General features: G+C 34.4%; 1 pseudogene; it reads left to right on the top strand.

Moving 5' to 3' along the window:
• Positions 1–3,595: 3,595 nt before the first annotated feature.
• LOC147396450 (CAAX prenyl protease 1 homolog) lies at positions 3,596–11,862 on the top strand (annotated as a pseudogene).
• Positions 11,863–19,774: the final 7,912 nt, after the last annotated feature.

Genomic DNA, 19,774 nt, shown 5'->3' on the forward strand with positions numbered 1-19,774 from the left:
CTTTGCACAAAAAGACAAAAGAGGAGAATATGAGTTAAGGATTAGGGCATTCCAAAGTGGGCCCAAATGCTTTTGCCTTGAGATTTTGATTCCAAATTGTTGATTTTCTGCACAAGAAACACACGTAATTAGATTTATCTAGTAAATGAATTTATTTATATATAATTAAGCCTAATTAACATGCAACGTGGTGGTTTGAGGCTTATCATGATTATTATCTTAATATAGAGAAATAGGTACAAAAATCAAGATAAATATCCGGAAAATGTGCGTATAATTGAGTGTTTGGAGACACTCATCATCCACAATGTGCAAAGATTTTCTAATCACCCATCACAACTCAGTCATTTACAGACCAAAGATGAATGGAATAGTCGAAGTCAACAAAAAAATATCAAGAAGATCATCAAGATAATGGCTATCACTTACAAGGATTGGCACGAGATGTTACCCTTCGCTCTACACTCTTATTGAACGTCAATCCGAACTTCGACTAGGACAACGCCTTATTTACTAGTCTACGGAATAGAAGCAATCTTGCTTATTGAGGTCGAGATTCCCTCCTTTCAAATCTTGAAAGATGTTGAACTAGATGAAACAAAATAGGTCCAAGCTTGATTCTATTAGTTGAACTTAATAAAGGACAAAAGTTTTTCAACAATTTTTCACGGTCAAACTTATCAGCAGAGAATAGCATGTGCTTATAACAAGAAGGTTCGACCTCGAGAATTTGTACTAGGAGACCTAATTTTGAAGAAGACATTACCAATAAAAGAAGACATAAAAGAAAAGTTTCATCTAAATTATGAGGGGCCATTCGACGTCCAAAAGGTACTATCCGGAGGAGCACTAATCTTCACAAAGATGGTTGGAGAAGTCTTTCCATAATCGATTAATGCTGACATTGTCAAGAAATACTACGCCTAAAGTCATACTTCAAAATGAAGAGAGGCCATATTTCTACTCTCTAAATAATTATCCACTTTTAGTTAACCATTTTTAAGTCACCACATTCATTTCTTAACCTATGATCAGGACAAGTCACCGTTATCGAGAAAAGTAGCAAAACAATCTACAGTCCAAAGAAAATACCAAAGTATAGTCCTGGCCCGCATGAGTATAAACTATGAATGACTAAAAAATATAAAAATTTGAACAAGTCAAAAAATCTCAAACATTTGATATTAAACTCGACCCAAATCTCCCGTCTAAACAAGTTCGTGAGATGCTGGGAGGAGACATATGTAGACACCCCATTTTTGCACTTACCTGATTAATCAACTCGTCAACCGATCGCGACGATTCCCAATGTTGGACGTTTATTCCAATGCTTTATTTGCTATCAGATATGTTTCAGAAATTCAGATGAGGTAGCTCAAACTAACAAAACTGTAGAAACCACGCTACACTAGGAAAATATAACTCCAAAAATATATAAATCATCATTGCACAGACAAAAAGAAGCTTTACGATAAAATCACTAAAAAATGACCAAATTACCAAAATACCCCTAACATCAAAACATCCTTAGAGCCCCCCTTACGCTTAGGGACATAAAATAACAAACTAAAATCAAATAAACCATTTCATCAATTTTACCAAATTTGACAAAATTACGAAAATGCCCCTCATAAGGGTTGACAATCATTTCACACAAACAAAATTTCATAAATAACACAAACCAATAATCTCATTGAATTCCTTACAAAAAATTGATTCCAAAACATCCTAGAACATCGAAAACTGACTTGAAACGCAAAAATTCTCTTCGAGGGTAAAACGATAATTTTTCAATTTTTAAAATTTTTAATTTTGAAATTAATAAATAAAATATTAATTAACATAAAATAAAATCTTAACAAAAGTAATTTAAAAATCTAAACTAAGTCAATCTCATAAGACTTAAGTCAAAATCCTAATCTAAGGAAACCAAGTCAATCTCATAAGACTTAAGTCAAAATCCTAATCTAAAGAAACCAAGTTAATCTCATAAGACTTAAGTCAAAACCCTAATTAAAGCCCTAAAGGAACCAAGTCAATCTCATAAGACTAAAGTCAAAATCCTAATTAAAACCCTAATCTAAAAAGACCAAGTCAATCTCATAAGACTAAAGTCAAAACCCTAATTAAAACCCTAAAAGAAACCAAATCAAACACTAAGTCTACCCAAAAAAACTCTATAAATAGAAAGCCTCCACAACCAAATTTCGTAGGTCAAATAAAACCCTAGAAAAAATAGATTAAAAAGTCACTCTATCCTTTCCAAAATCCTGATTTTGAAGCCCTAATCCCTTACCTATCATCCAAATCCTAATTTTTATCAAAAAGACTCTCAAAACTCGCTAAAAACTACCTAGAAATTCATCACAAAATTAGGAAAAACTTAGATCTAAGGAGGAGATACTTCATTTTGGAGATCCGAAGCAGATCCGGTGATAGAACAAAATAATGAGAATTTATACAAGAAGTTGTTCTACCATATCTGAGGGAACACGTTATTGCGATCGTCACAGGTATAATTTCTTTGTCTTTTTTATTTATTTTAGGTCTTTAGCAATGTAATATTATTGGAAATTAGTAGAGACCGACGTTTGTCGGGCGAGGTTAGTTCCTAACACCTTCCAACCATGTAACGTGATCCCCGGACTTAGTTTCTTTTTGTAGATTAGTTATTTTTATCCATCTTAAGTCAATGTTCGGTTTCTAGACCATAATAAGTAGGTGGCGATTTCCAAACCTCAAAAATCAAAATCGGATCCGCACACCCCGTGGATCAAGGGCGCTTTCAGTGGCGACTCCACTGGGATTATTGAGGATCAGACTTGAAAAGCCCCAAGTATGGAAAGCATTGCCAAGACGACCTAGTTTTTATTTATTTTTTATTTTATCTTTAGTTTTTAGTTGTTTTTTTTTTATCATTCTTCTTGGCTCAATTATTAATCACTTGTTTTGATTTTTGAATATTTTGTTTTGGCACATTTTTTTTATGATTCAATCTAGGGTCATTTTGGGATGACCCTAAATATTAAAATATTCAAATTGACATATGAATTGAGGATGGAATGATCGTGGTTGGGATGAGAGTTATGAATTTTTTTCATGGATGAATTTTTTTAGCACGTTAATATCCATGGGTGGTAAGTTGTGAAAATAAATTATTTGTGAGTGATGTGGCAAGAAATTAAAAAAAAAAATTATTTTTTTTTAATGTTGTTCGTGATGTGGAAAGGATTCCAAGAAAAAAATTCAAAAAATAAATTATTTTTATGCGTGGTGTGCCATTAGTAGAAAACGATTTTTTATTTTTCATCTTCTTCTCAAATAAATTATGTGTGAGTGATGCGCTAAGAAATAAAAAAAATTGCCTTTTTTAATGTTATTTGTGAAGAGGAGAGGATTCTAAGAAAAATATCATAAAAACAAATCATAAAAAATATATTTTTTTGGGGGGGTGCCATAGCAAAAACGTATTTTCTTATTTCTATCTTCTTCTCCAATGAGAAAGAAGACGAAAAAACAGCAAGAAAAAAAAACTTTCTCCTTCCTCATTCATATCTCTCTCTCTCTCTCTCTGTGCACCTTTGAGTCATCTCCAATGGCATTTCTGTACATGGAAGTTGTAGTGGGCATTATGATCTTGATGTATATTTTCGAGACTTATCTCGATTTTCAAAAACATCTTGCTCTCAAACACCCAAAGCTACCTAAGCCTTTAGAAGGAGTAGTTAGTCAAGAAAAGTTTGAGAGGTCTCGAGCTTATAGCCTTGATAAAAGCCATTTATACTTTATTCATGAAGCAATAATAGTCCTGACGAACACAACAATTCTATTATTTGGTGTGTTACTTTGGTTTTGGAAGAAATCAAGGGACTTTCTGATGTATATTGGCCTTGAAACAGATAATGAAATAATTCACACCCTTGTGTACTTAGCAAGAGCTATGATTTGGTCGCAGATTATTGACTTTCCATTCTCATTGTACTCAACTTTTGTGATTGAGGCCCGCCATGGTTTCAACAAAAAAAAAAACAATATGGATTTTCTTTATGGACATGTTCAAAGGAGTCTGTCTCTCTATCTTATTTGGATCACCAATTGTGGCTGCAATCATTGTAATAGTATAGAAAGGAGGTCCTTACTTTCCCATCTACTTATGGACGTTTACATTTGTTTTGTCCATTACAATGATGACGCTATATCTGATTCTAATAGCTCCACTTTTCAATAAGTTCACTCCTGTTCCTGAAGGACAACTCAAACACAAAATTGAGAATCTTGCTTCCTCCTTAAAGTTTCCTTTAAAGAAGCTTTTTGTTGTCAATGGCTCTACAAGGCTTATATGTATGGATTTTTCAACAATAAGCGTATAGTCCTTTATGACACATTGATTCAACAGTGCAATAACGAGGATGAAGTTGTTGCTACTATTGCTCATGAATTGGGACATTGGAAGCTTAATCATACAATGTACTCATTCATTGCCGCACAGATTCTATCATTTTTGCAATTTATATTCTCTAGTAAGGAACTCAAGTGATCTGTTTCAAAAGTTTTGGTTTCGAATCACAGCCAGTACTTATTGGATTCATCATTTTTCAGCAACATTTGTTTTTTTTTATTTTTTTATTTTTTGTTTTTCGTTTTACAAATTTTTTTTTAAAAAAAAAGGGGAATGGACTAGTCTTACTAGCCTACTAAGTTCTTTTCTTACTAACAGTCATTTATCTCGCCATGTGGCTGAAAGCGCCCTCGATCCGCGGGGTGCGCGGATCCGCTTTTGACCCTTGAGGTTTGGGAGTCGCCACCTAGTTGTTAAGGTCTAGGAACCAAACTGACTCTAAAAAAAGGGCAAACTAATCTACGAAAGAGAAAAAGAGTCCGGGGATTACGTTACGGGGTTGGAAGGTGTTAGGCACCAACCCCGCCCGGCCAAAGCCGGTCTCTACTAACTTTCCAAGTAAATCACATTGCTAAAAACCTAGATAGAAATAAAAATAAAAATAAAAATAAAAACTGATATCTTTCCGATAGCAAGGATTTTGCTCCCTCAGATCTGACAAAAAGAACTCTTTGTACTGTACTCCCGTGCTTCGTTCTGTCTCCGGATTTGACTTCGGATCTCCTAGATCAAGGTATCTCCTTGTTTTTGAATCTGAACTCTTCAAGTTTGTTGCGGATTTGGGGATGTTTTTGGAGGGATTTTAGGTGTTTTCTAGACTAAAATTGAAGGAGCGATGTTAGGTAAGGAGTTGGGGCTCCAAAACTAGGGGGCTAGCGCAGCTTCTACAACTACTTCTCCTAGGGTTTATGATTTGATACGAAAATAGGGTGTGAGCACCTCTATTTATAGATGTTTTTAGGAGTTGATTTGGATAGAGTTAGTGTTTAATTAGAGATCTTTTAATTAGAGTTATGTTTTAGTTAGACTTATTTTAGGTAGAATTGTGTTTTAATTAAAATTGTTTTAGGTAGAATTGTTTTTAAGTTAGAACTCTATTAGATAGAGTTATTATTTAATTAGAGTTCTATTATGACTTTTGGTCTTATTTGATTGACTTTTAATATTTTGACTTTAGTCTTAATTGATTGACTTTTAATATCTTGACTTCAGTCTTGCTTGATTGACTTTAATTTTGACTTCAGTTTTACTTGATTGACTTTAATACCTTGACTTCAGTCTTGCTTGATTGACTTTTAATTTTTGGAGATCCCCCTCTAAAATATATTTAATTCTTTGGACCCCCAAATGGAGGGGTCCTTAAAGAAATATCCCACGAACCCTCAACAATTTTACCCGAAAGTCCGATTGATCGATTTTTTCAGGTTCAAAATTTTAAATTAATTTCATTAATGTTTCACTTTAATTATTTAATATTTTATTTATTAATTTCGAAATTTTCAATTATGAAAATTGTGAAATTACTATTTTGCCCCCGGAGAGGACTTTTCATGTTTTAAGTCGATTTTTAATGTTCTAGTATGTTTTAGAATCAATTTTTTGTGAGGAATCAAATGGAAATATTAATTTGTGTCATTTATGAAATTTTTTCTGTGAAATAGTCATGAACTTAATGAGGGGCATTTTCGTAATTTTGTCAAATTCTGTTAAAATTGGCGAAATGATTTATTTGATTTTAATTTGTTGTTTTATGTATTTGAAAGGTTTTCCTAGGCATAATGTAGGCTCTAGGGTTGTTTTGATGTTAGGGCTATTTTGGTAATTTGATAATTTTTTAGTGATTTTTATCGTGAAGCTTCTTTTTGTCTGAAATATGATGATTTCTATGTTTCTGGAGTCGTATTTTCCTAGCGTAGCGTGGTTTCTAAAGTTTTGTTAGTTTGAGATACCTCATCCGGATTTCTGAAACACATCTAGTAATAAAATAAAGTAATGGAATACACATCCATCATTGGGAATCATTGCGATCGGGTTGACGAGTTGATTAATCAGGCGGATGCAAAAATGGGGTGTCTACAGATGTCCCTCTTTGGCAGAGGGTTGAAGCAAACTAGATAGCAAATCTATTTTGGTAGATAGTGCGATATCCGAATGCCAAAGCTAATGACAGTTCATTTTGCAGCCTGATTTAGCAATTCGTCGGTGTTCGGATCCTTGAGGGTAAAGCTCTCCCCGAATTAAAAGATTGTCAGGTCCTTGAGTGTGAGCTCTCACTAACAGTGTCAGATCCTCGAATTTTAGAAAATTCTCCCTGACTAATGTAAAAGTACACATTGTGCAATGGTGTGATGCTTACTGAGTAAAAATGTGTCAGGTCCTAGAGATCTTCTCTCACTGACAATAATGATTCAAAATTGAGATGCACTTATGCAATGAAAACAATCATGGCAAGGTTTAACAATGTGGTAATTGGAGTCATAACATTGTAGGAACTTCATTAAATCCCATTTGAAATTCTTTTTGAGAGTTCGAAAAAATGAGTTTCATTTATCGAATTCGAACTTATTGTAACCACGCTTCTCGGGCTAAAGGACTTAAATAATCTTGTTAATTCAATATGATTCAAACAAAGCTGGAGTCTCGTTTCTCGAACTCCGACTAAGGTTTAGAGGAACTTAAACAATCCTATTAAAATTGTAGTTTCGCTTCTCGCACTCGAACCTAGTTTTGTAGGCACTTCAAAAAACCTACTCATTCTATGATGCAAAAAGTTAGAGTCTCGTTTCTCGGACTCGCACTTAGGTTTGTAAGCACTTCCAAAAGCCTACTCATTCTATGATTCAAAAGGTTGGCGTTTCGTTTCTCGGGCTCGAACTTAGGTTTATAGGCACTTCGAAAAGCCTATTCATTCTATGATTCAAATAGTTGGAGTCTCGTTTCTCAGACTCGAACTTAGGTTTGTAGGCACTTCAAAAAGCCTATTCATTCTATGATTCAAAAAGTTGGAGTCTCATTTCTCGGACTTGAACTTAAGTTTGTAGGCACTTCAAAAAGCCTATTCATTTTATGATTCAAAAAGTTGGAGTTTCGTTTCTCGAACTCGAACTTGGGTTTATAGGCACTTCAAAAAGCCTATTCATTCTATGATTCAAAAAGTTGGAGTTTCGTTTCTCGGACTCAAACTTAGGTTTATAGGCACTTCAAAAAGCCTATTCATTCTATGATTCAAAAAGTTGGGGTTTCGTTTCTCGGACTCAAACTTAGGTTTATAGGCACTTCAAAAAGCCTATTCATCTAGGATTCAAAAAGTTGGAGTCTCATTTCTCGGACTCGAACTTATGTTTATAAGCACTTCAACAAGCCCACTCATTCTATGATTCAAAAAGTTGGAGTCTCGTTTCTCGTACTCGAATTTAGGTTTATAGGCACTTCAACAAGCCCATTCATTCTATGATTCAAAAAGTTGGAGTCTCGTTTCTCGGACTCGAACTTACTAAGCCACGTTTCTCGAGCTTAGATTTATAAGAACTTAAACAATCCTATTAATTCATTCTATGATTCAAAATCGAGCTCAAAGTTTGAAAGATCAGGCCTTTATTGGCTTATCATGTATATGGATTCGTAATTATCATTGGGCTTCGCCAGACTTTTAAAATTTTGTATGATTTTCTTTTTATCATGTAATTAAGAACAAAAATTTTGGAATTAAATGACCTTCAAAAATGCCCCTAGTTTCAAGGTTGGCTTTAACTGGAACTTGACTACGAGACTGATGGAATGGATTACGCTTGAAAAATATGAACTCTGATGTATGATAGATAGAAGAACTGACATTCTCTTAAATTTAAGACTCTTAAGATTATCATATGTGCAATAAAGAATTGATCATTTTCTTTCGAATTTCTTTTGAAAAATGCTTGAGCTAGACTTAAAAAATATTGATAAATATTAGAATAAAAGATCTTCCTCTTCAAAGTGGTTGATGATTCTACATCTTCCATTAGCGAACACTTGAACAAGTAAACATACTTTTGAAGATCCTACAATGTTCAAGATGACTTCTGATTTTTTCGACTTCAATATTGTCTTTGTCGGATGTGAGCTCTTAGCTAAAAGACAAATATCGTGACTTGAATGGTTCTGCAGTTTCTGCACAAACTTCCTTCTGAATTTTTCTTCTTGACGGGACCTTTCCTCCAATTTGATGATGCCCTAATTTTTGCCTAGATCGCCTGTTTAGGTTTTCAATCTAGCGGACTTTGTTTTTCTTTTCTGATGATGCCTTGATTTTTGCCTAGGTCGCCTTTTCAGGTTTTCAACCTAGCAGGCTTTCTTTTTTATGGTTATGCCCTAAATTTTGCCTAAGCCGCCTTTTCAGGTTTTCAACTTAGCGGGCTTCTTTTTTTTTTCTTGATGATCTTGTATAACCAACTCGACAACTTCTCAGTTCCCTGCACCTTAACCGAGTCAATTAGCCTTCAGGAGGACTTAATAGGTGGGCTTAGGATATGGTTTAGAAAGAAAAGATATAAGGCTCAACTTCCCAAAATGCCCCTAGTTTGATATTTTCTCTTTTCTATCAATTATTTTGATTTTTTTTCTAAATGCCCCTAGCTTGGCATTCTTTTCTTTTTATCAATTCTTTTGATTCTTTTTTCTAATGCCCTTAGTTTGGCATTATTTTCTTTTGAACATTTCAATAGTAGATTTTTCTTTTCGATGACACTTTCCTTAAGAGAATACATTTTTCTTTTAATGACCGGGCCTGAAGTAACTTCTCAGGTTGCCTACGTACCCCAAATATTTTTTTTTACCTTTTGGGATCAAGTCAAAACGTAGTTCATAATAAGATTCCCTCCCAAGGTTGGTTGGTGTGGTTTAGAAAGAAATAGGCTATTTGATTTTTTTAGAGGCTGCAAGGGGCTAAAGAAGGTTTTCTTTTTCTTGGTAAGACAGGAAAATGGTTCGACCAAAGAAGGCCTCCTTTGGTGAATGCTGCTTGACTTGGTCAAAGTTTCAGGAATTCGATATCTAAATTGCTCTGTCGAGCAAGGTCTTCTTTTGAGAATGAATATTCTTCAGTCTTCTTTTGTGAAATCGAGTATGATTGAATTTTCTAACTCTAAAACTTCGAGAAAATCTTTTATTATCTTATGAATGAAAATTCTCCTCTTTTGAGTGAGAAACCTGGTAGATCCACTTGTAAGTCTTAGTGTCTTTGTCGATGCTTTCAACTATATCATTTTTGACCAATAATCTTTGACTTTGAAATCACTCGACTTTATGTCTTGATCTATATTTTTATACAATCCATCCATATATCCTTATGAGATCATGCAACAAACATTGTTGAATTTCTCAAGTAAGTTTACTACTCTCTCATGTTCTCCTGAGGATAATATATCACCAATTTGCACTTCTTGAGTGTACTCTTTAATTCAAATATTTATCAAATTTGATTAGTGAGCTTTAAGTCATTTCTCATGTTAGATTGTATGTTCAAATCATTATTACACGCATGATAATCATAAGCTTCTATATTTTATTGGAATTGAAAAAACATAGAGTGACAAACTCGACTAAAATTTGAAAGTTGAAGAAAGACTAACGTAACTGAGACAAATAACTGGATTTAAAGACTGACAAAAACTGGATTGAAACTCAAAGAAAACTTAGGGACAATTATCTACAAAGGGAGAAGGTCCTTCTGGGTGGATGGACTACTTAGACTTGACATTGGTACTTGGACTAGACGATTCTTTTGAATGACCCAAAATGACACAGATGAGGATTTAGAACGTTTAGGGACACCTAAGATTAACCATCGATTCTGAAGGTTTGACTCTTATCCACATGATCAAAGTTTCGATATAAAATAGCCCAAGTCCGATGAAAATATCAAATCAAATGCACCATAAGTCTAAAGTGACCAAGAAAGTGAGAAAGGTTAGATGCGGGTCTACCCCTGATTGGGATTGAACCTTTAATCAGATAAATTAATTTGATCTTAAGATCGAATCTTTCTAGATAAAGTGGTCTGGATCTTTAAAAGTGAAACCAATTAGTCCAACTGATTTGGTATTGATCAGTTTGATCCATTTGTCCATTGGGTAAACTGGTTTAAGTGGTTCAAATTAATCAGTACATTTCACCGGTTGGATAGGACCGATATTACGGGTTTTGTTTGATTATTCTGGATCGGTCTGCCCACCTACCTGTTGGTGGATTGAATAAAGCAACCCAGGAACACCCATAGTCAATTCGGGTCGTAACCTATAGGAAGGCTTCTAGACTCTAGGTTTACTACGTGCAATGCATTTTTATCTAGCCACCCTTGCCCAAGCACACCTATATACCTTTCGATACGTAGTGACTTGGTTTGATATACCGTATAGGTGATAATCTAAAACCTCAATTCACTTCTCTGAAGCCAAAAACAGCCAGTTCGATCTCAAGTTAAGAGATGGCGCACAATGCTGAGCAAGGGCCCACTTAAACACCTCTCGTCTAGAATAGACGTAGTCTATCCCCCTCGTACATTAGGGTACAACAGGGCAAGATCTTGCTCAGGCACCGGTTTTGACCAAGAAGTACAATTGATATACTTAGACTATCTTTTATACCTACGGGTACGAGTCAAGAGTTGTAGCTTTCATAAATGGTTTGGCATCCCACGAGGGGACCGACCACGTATTAGTACTACGTTGGCAATCGGGACATGTGACTGTGTGGCTTACAATAGGTCAAAGGCTCAGGTCGCTCCAGCCTGGGTGCATCAACATACTTATCAAAATCACCTGATCAGATGGTATTGATGCCCCCAGTTTGATATACCCTAAGGTACGTGACTGGAGTTGTGGGTTTCATGAATGACGTCGCATCTCCGAAGAGACCGGGCCACGCACTAGTGCCACGTTGGCTAAATGGGACGTGTAAGTGAGTAAAATAGTAAACGTGCATGTGGTGTGCAAAACAGGGTGGGGTGTGCCCGGGACCTTTTTCAAACAAATGGGCCCATGGATCCAATCAAACCAATCATACATTTAATCAAAACCAAAATCATTCAAATCATATGAATATTCAATTAAGATCACATTATTCCCATCACATAAGCACATTAACATTACGATCAACATCAATCATGTATTTCAAGCAAAATCATGATAAATTAATAAATAAATATGGCATATGATAATGATCAAACAAACATTGCAATAGGCATAATTTTTATAATTTTTAAGGTCCAATCAATGATCACTTTTGGGTGATCCAAAATAAATCGAGATTCCAATAGGTGTTACATTGATGATAGAATGACAATGGTTGAGATGAGCTCACTCTCAAGAACATTAATTGTGCCAACATTAGATAAATTCAGATTTTCTGTAAATTAGGAAAATACAATCTGAACTTGCATCGATGATATCTAAGGCTCCCGATAACGAAATCGAGTGAACTCAAGTTCTAAATTAATCTACTCGATGAGATCTACATTTTATTAATAGGTGCCTAGACTTAATTCTCACCAGAATGTTTTGTAAAAAAGTTTTAACGTTGCTGTCCCAACTTTCATTCAGAAATAATTCCAGATTTACAGATTGAACTTGCATCGATGATATCTAAGGCTTTCGATAACGAAATTGAGTGAACTCAGATTCTAAATTAATCTACTCGACGAGATCTACATTTTACTAAGAGGTTCCCAGACTTAATTCTCACTATAATATTCTGTAAAAAAAAATTTAACGTTGCTGTCCCAACTTTCATTCAGAAATAATTCCAAATTTACAGATTGAACTTGCATCGATGATATCTAAGGCTTTCGATAACGAAATTGAGTGAACTCAGATTCTAAATTAATCTAATCGACGAGATCTACGTTTTATTAATAGTTTCCTAGACTTAGTTCTCACTAGAATATTCTATAAAAAAGTTTTAACGTTGCTGTCCCAACTTTCATTCAGAAATAATTTCAGATTTACAGATTGAACTTGCATCGATGATATCTAAGGCTTCCGATAACGAAATTGAGTGAAATCAGATTCTAAATTAATCTACTCGACGAGATCTATATTTTATTAAAGGCTCCCAGACTTAATTCTTGCTAGAATATTCTCTAAAAACGTTTTAATATTTCTGTCCAACCTCCATCATTCTATCATTTTCATAGGTTAATTTGAATCTTTCATTATTTAGGAGTCATCAAAAAGTGATCCTTAATTGGAAAAAAAATGCAATACCCAAAATCATCTAAAATCAAGATAAAAAAAAAATAAAGAGAAAAAATAAATAAAATAAATCCAACTAAATAAAAAAAACTAGGTCATCTTGGCAATGCTTCCATACTTGGAGTTTTTCAAGTTTGATCCTCAATAGTCCCCAGCAGAGTCGCCACTGAAAGCGCCCTCGATCTGTGGGGTGTGCGGATCCGCTTTTGACCCTTGAGGTTTGGGAGTCGCCACCTAGTTGTTAAGGTCTAGGAACCAAACTGACTCTAAAAAAGACAAACTAATCTACGAAAGAAAAAAGAGTCCGGGGATTACGTTACGGGGTTGGAAGGTGTTAGGCACCAATCCCACCCGGCCAAAGCCGGTTTCTACTAACTTTCCAAGTAAATCACATTGCTAAAAACCTAGATAGAAATAAAAATAATAAAAAAAAAACTGATACCTTTCCGATAGCAAGGATTTTGCTCCCTCAGATCTGACAAAAAGAACTCTTTGTACTGTACTCCCTTGCTTCGTTCTATCTCCGGATTTGACTTCGGATCTCCTAGATCAAGGTATCTCCTTGTTTTTGAATCTAAACTCTTCAAGTTTGTTGCGGATTTGGGGATGTTTTTGGAGGGATTTTAGGTGTTTTCTAGACTAAAATTGAAGGAGCGATGTTAGGTAAGGAGTTGGGACTCCAAAACTAGGGTTTATGGGGGGGCTAGGGCAGCTTCTAGACCTACTTCTCCTAGGGTTTATGATTTGATACGAAAATAGGGTGTGAGCACCTCTATTTATAGATGTTTTTAGGGGTTGATTTGCATAGAGTTAGTGTTTAATTAGAGATCTTTTAATTAGAGTTGTGTTTTAGTTAGACTTATTTTAGGTAGAATTGTGTTTTAATTAAATTGTTTTAAGTAGAATTGTTTTTAAGTTAGAACTCTATTAGATAGAGTTATTATTTAATTAGAGTTCTATTATGACTTTTGGTCTTATTTGATTGACTTTTAATATTTTGACTTTAGTCTTAATTGATTGACTTTTAATATATTGACTTCAGTCTTACTTGATTGACTTTAATTTTGACTTCAGTTTTACTTGATTGACTTTAATACCTTAACTCCAGTCTTGCTTAATTGACTTTTGATTTTTGGAGATCCCCCTCTAAAATATATTTAATTCTTTGGACCCCCAAATGGAGGGGTCCTTAAAGAAATATCCCACGAACCCTCAACAATTTTACCCGAAAGTCCGATTGATCATTTTTTCAGGTTCAAAATTTTAAATTAATTTCCTTAATGTTTCACTTTAATTATTTAATGTTTTATTTATTAATTTCAAAATTTTTAATTATGAAAATTGTGAAATTACTGTTTTGTCCCCGGAGAGGACTTTTCATGTTTTAAGTCGGTTTTTAATGTTTTAGGATGTTTTAGAATCGATTTTTTGTAAGGAATCAAATGGAAATATTAGTTTGTGTCATTTATGAAATTTTTTGTGTGAAATAGTCATGAACTTAATGAGGGGCATTTTCGTAATTTTGTCAAATTCTGTTAAAATTGACAAAATGATTTATTTGATTTCAATTTGTTGTTTTATGTGTTTGAAAGGTTTTCCTAAGCGTAATGTAGGCTCTAGGGTTGTTTTGATGTTAGGGGTATTTTGGTAATTTGATAGTTTTTTAGTGATTTTTATCGTGAAGCTTCTTTTTGTCTAAAAAATGATGATTTCTATGTTTCTGGAGTCATATTTTCCTAGCGTAGCCTGATTTCTAAGGTTTTGTTAGTTTGAGATACCTCATCCGGATTCTGAAACACATCTAGTAACAAAATAAAGTAATGGAATACACATCCATCATTGGGAATCATTGCGATCGGGTTGACGAGTTGATTAATCAGGCGGATGCAAAAATGGGGTGTCTACAGTAGCATCCAAGAGTGTGATCCAATGCCATGTACTTGTGACAGATGAAATTCTAAGAATTTTTTTTTTTCTAAAAAAAATTTTGAGAAAATTTTTAAAAATTGATTTTCATTTTGAATCTCGATTTAAAATTTGATTTCATAGTCACTCATTTTCAAACATTGGATCAAAGTAAAAAATGTGAATTTCACATTTGGATCCAAATTTTTCTATCAAATCTAAAAAGGCTATGGTATTTGATTATCGATGAGCTCACCATATGGAAATATATATAATAATAAAAAAAAAGAATTTTCCCTTTCTTTAAAAAAAAGGGGGGAGTTTTCACTCCCTATCTCCACCACTATCGTTCTACCCTCAATTCAATATTCATTGAAATTCCAATTTGTTTGGAGTCACCAAAAGTGATCATTGATTGGACCATAAAAAAATCTTTCTTTTGGATTTGGATTAAAAATTGTGCGCTTGTTTCAATAATCAGATCTAATTATTAGTCTTTGTGATGATTGCCTATCTAATATGTTATGATCTTAATTAGAATATATGTTTGCTGTACTCATTTTGATCTTAATTTTGATACGATGGGTTTTTGTATTATCCTGATTAATATTTCTATAGTACCCATGTTATGATAATATGATCAAGCCTATGGGCCAATTTGTTTGAAAATGACCCGGGCACACCCCACCCTGTTTTGCACACACCACTAGCACGTTTATCACTTTGCATGCTTGCATGTCCCTTATAGCCAATGTGGCACTAGTGCATGGCCCAGTCTCTTCGGAGATACGATGTCATTCATGAAAATCATAACTCCAGTCATGTACCTTAGGGTATATTAAACTGAGACATCAGTACCGTCTGATCAAGTGACTCTGAAAGGTATATCGATGCACCCAGGCTGGAGCGACCTAAGCCTTTGACCTATTGTAAGTCACACAGTCACATGTCCCAATTGCCAATGTAGTACTAGTACGTGGTCGGTCCCCTCGTGGGATGCTAAACCATTTATGAAAACTACAACCCTGGACTCGTACCTATACGATATATCAAAGGTAATCCAAGTTCACCAATTGCACTTCTTGGTCAAAATCAGTACCTAAGCAAGATCTTGCCCCGTTGTACCTACTGTACAAGGGGGATAGACTACATTTATTCTAGATGAGAGGTATTTAAGAGGGCCCTTGCTCAGCATTGTGTGTCACCTCTCAACTGGGAATTAAACTGGCTGCTTTTGACTTCAGAGAAGTAAGTTGGAGTTTTATATTATCACCTATACGGTATATCCAATCAAGTCATCACGTACCGTCTGATTGAGTACGCTCGAGAGGTATATAGGTGCACTTGGACAAGGGTGGCCAGATGAATTGCATTGCACATAGTAAACCTAGAGTCTAGAAAACCTTCCTATAGGTCACGACTCGAACTTATCGTGGGTGTTCCCGGGTTGTTTATTGGAAATGGACTTTACAAATGTTGAGATCAGGAAGTTACAGTTTTGTCCCCAAAAGATCAAACTTTTGTTTAATTTAGCTCAAGGCTATCATATTACTGGGTGCACCAACCTAATAAAGAATCTATTTTCATAATGACCCAGTCCATCTCGGTCCAACAATCATAATGGGTCGGACCATTCAAATCAAAATGGTATTCAAACTTTTTGCTAAATTCGGGCTTCAATCCATTTTTTTTTAAAATATTCTCCAAAAGAAAATATTTTTCAGAGAAAAAATATTTTTCAGAAGAAAATATTTTTCCAAAGAAAAAAAGAAAAGAAAAATGATTTACAAAATATCTATTTTTTTGCATGGACTTTAGAAAATTTCTGAAATATGTTTTTTCTAAAAAAAAGAGATTTTTACAAAAAAATTATTTTTTGCATGGACTTTGAAAAAATACTAAAATGTATTTTTCTAAAAAGAAAATGACTTGCAAAAAAATAATTAGATTTGTAAAAGTTTTTATTCAATGAAAACATTATTTGTCAATAATTTTCCAGATTGCAATTAAATTATTTTCCTTCTAAATAATCATTACATGAATGAATTGGTACACAGAATTCAATAAAATCTCAGGGTTCATTTAAAATGTTATTAAAGGGGTAACACTGAAATTGATAATCTACATTTGATGGGTTTAAAAGGTTATCATTGTACCTAAGCTCAATTGTTCAGCGTCTAGTTAGGGTTGTAAATCTGGTCAGTTAGAACAAATGTCAGCACAAAGTCAATCGTCAGAAATGACCCCAAAACTTTTTAAAATTACACAATTATTCCCTGAAGATCACAGTGCCTCGCTCGTACCAGTTGTAAGCAATGTCTCAATCCTCAGTCCTAATCAAACCTGTTGTGGGTAGTCTTGAGTTTTCATGAGTCATTTGGGCTAGCTCGAGTCCCTTTTTTTTTAGCAAGGTCATGTCTTCTTTAAATCGAGCCTACTCTTTTCCTGTTGAGTCGAGTTAGTTTGCCAAGTCTAGAACGGCGTCTGTCTCCCCGTTTGAATAAAAGAAATTTCTGAATACCTCGAGCGCATTAACGAATTAACTAACAATCTAACTTCAAGGATAGATTTGTTTCATGAACAAGAAAATAATGATTGGGCTCAACCCTAAGGTCATTGACCTCAGAATAAAAAATTCCCAAGAAATTCAAATAGAAACCATCATATCCCTAGAGGAACACAATGGGATAATGAATTTACTCAGAAATTTCAAAAGACTTGTGCGTGTGATCCGATGAGGATATGTTAGGTGCAAGCTTGAGTGTTATCTGACATAGAATAGATACTCACTCGATGGAATGGAAATACCAATAAAATCAAAAAAGATGTTACAAAACATGTCAAATGTTTTCCTCATTTCATCTCAAGTTGCAAAGTTTATCAAAACAAATGCCATAAGTCAATACAGGGTACCTTTGGAATTAGTCTCTGATGATGGGTCACATTTCAAAGTCGAGGATTACTCTGTATTCAAAGTTCAAGATCCAGCATCACAAATCATCTCTCTACGTTTTTAGACTAACGAAGAGGTTGAAGCAGCCAACAAAAAAAAACTTAAAATAATCATCAGGAAAATGTGTTAATCGCATCAAGATTGATTAGAGAAGTTATCATTCATGCTATGGGCATATCACATTTCAATTAGATCTTCCACTAGGACCACTCCCTATTCCCTAGTGTATGGTATGAAAGCAGTCTTACTAATTGAAAGGAAAATTCCATATCTCAAGGTGTTGATGCAAAGTCAATTGCTAGAAACAGACTAGGCTCATAATTGGGTATGAAGAATTAAATTTGAACGAAGAAAAACGACTAAGAGCTTTATACCACGTGTAGGCCTATCAAACAAGAGTCGCCCGTGCATTTGACAAAAAGATCAAGGCCCGTCACTTACAAGTCGGGGATTTAGTACTCAAAGAAAATCGGGAACCTATCTTTGATCCTAGAGGGAAGTTCAAACCAAATTGGGGAGGTCCATTCATCATCAAAGAAATATTACCGGGAAAAGTTGTCAGACTTCAAGATCATGATGGAATTGAATTATCATAATTGACCAACCTTGACAAAATCAAACGGTACTACATTTACGGATGCCATTTTTGACCAAATAAATTTTCTTGCTACCCAGTTCAATATCTTCTTTCTCAACCCTTCGCAACATTTTCTAAAAAAAAGAAAATAATATTTTTATTTCTCAGCCTGATCACCTAACCTAGGGGAGGGAAAAATTCAAACTACGTTTTAGTCTGATCCCAAAATTTTGGGTACATAGGCAACTTGAGAAGTTACTTCAGGCTCGACTACATCAAAATAAAAAATATATATTCCCCCACAAAGAAACAAATTCAAAAGAAAAAGAAATATTGTCAAAATGGGGAAGAAAAAGAAAATAATTTAAAAGAAATGCCACACAAGGGGCACTCAGGTTTTTTAAGCTTCAAAATTCATTTCTTTTCATGCCTAGCCCTAAGCTTACCAATGAAAGTCCTCCTGAGTACAGTGTGAAAAAGTAAAGGAAGGTAACAAAGAATGATCAGATAGTATCTCCAGAAATTCAAAAGGGAAGAAAAAGAAAATGGGGCCTGCTAGGTTGAAAACCCGGAAGGGCGACTTAGGCAAAAATTAAGGCAAGCTTGCAAGGTTGAAAATCCAAAAAGATGACCTTGGCAACAATCAGAGCAAAAATAAAAAAATATAAGCTCACTAAATTGAAAACCTGAAAATACAGTCTAGGAAAAAATTAGAGCAAGTCCGCTAGATTAAAAACTTGAAAGGGCAATTTAGGCAAAAATTATAGCAACAGAAAAAATCCGGGGAGTTGAAAAGCTAAAAGGCGGTCCGATTCGAAACATTAAAAATCCGAATGATCAAGTATCAATATCCAATTTAAATCAAATATAGACTCAGTGGATACAAGTATCTCGTCTATGATTGATCTGAAGAGCTTCATGTCTCTAAGTGAACCAACGGGGAGAAAGAACAGATTCTATGATGAATTTCAGAAAGAAATATTTTGTTTCAATTTCTTTGAGCCAGACTCAGAATCTTCAATATAAAAAATTAAAGTTAAAGATTAAATCTTTATTGCGCTTGCGGTAATCAAATATTTCAAATCTTCAAAACAAGGGGCATTTTCTTTTTCTAACGTATGTAGTTTTCCCCTTTACACTAGGGGCAGTCTTTTTCAAACTGAGTTCAACTATTCCTAGTGCAATGTTTTCTATCAAACTAGGGACATTTTGTTCTGAAGTTTAATCAACTCCAAAGGATAAGGTTAATATTGAATTAAAAGGTTACCCTCTTTATAGCAATTTATTGAAAATCCCTGAGGTTCAAAAGTAAGTTAAAATGTTGATCGGACTTTCATAAAATCCAACTCTTTGTTTTTTAAAGAAAAATCAAATGCGGTGTTAATCCCCTATTTGTTTCCCTCAAAAAATTAGTTCATTACTCTTTCACCTTGAGTAGGTAGAGTAGGACTACCAAAAAAGCTTAGTTCATTACTCTTTCATTTCGAGTAAGTAAAGTAGGACTCCCAAAAAAGTTTAGTTCATTACTCTTTCACCCTGAGTAGGTAGAGTAGGACTTCCAAAAAATCTTAGTTCATTATTCTTTCACTCCGAGTAGGTAGAGTAGGACTCCTCAAAAAATTAGTTCATTACTTTTTCACCCTGAGTAAGTACAATAGGACTCCCAAAAAAACTTAGTTCATTACTCTTTCACCCTGAGTAGGTAGAGTAGG

Source organism: Akebia trifoliata, chromosome 8 (assembly GCF_017979445.1).
Source record: "Akebia trifoliata isolate Shusen 1 chromosome 8, ASM1797944v1, whole genome shotgun sequence".
NCBI classification, from domain to species: Eukaryota; Viridiplantae; Streptophyta; class Magnoliopsida; order Ranunculales; family Lardizabalaceae; genus Akebia; species Akebia trifoliata.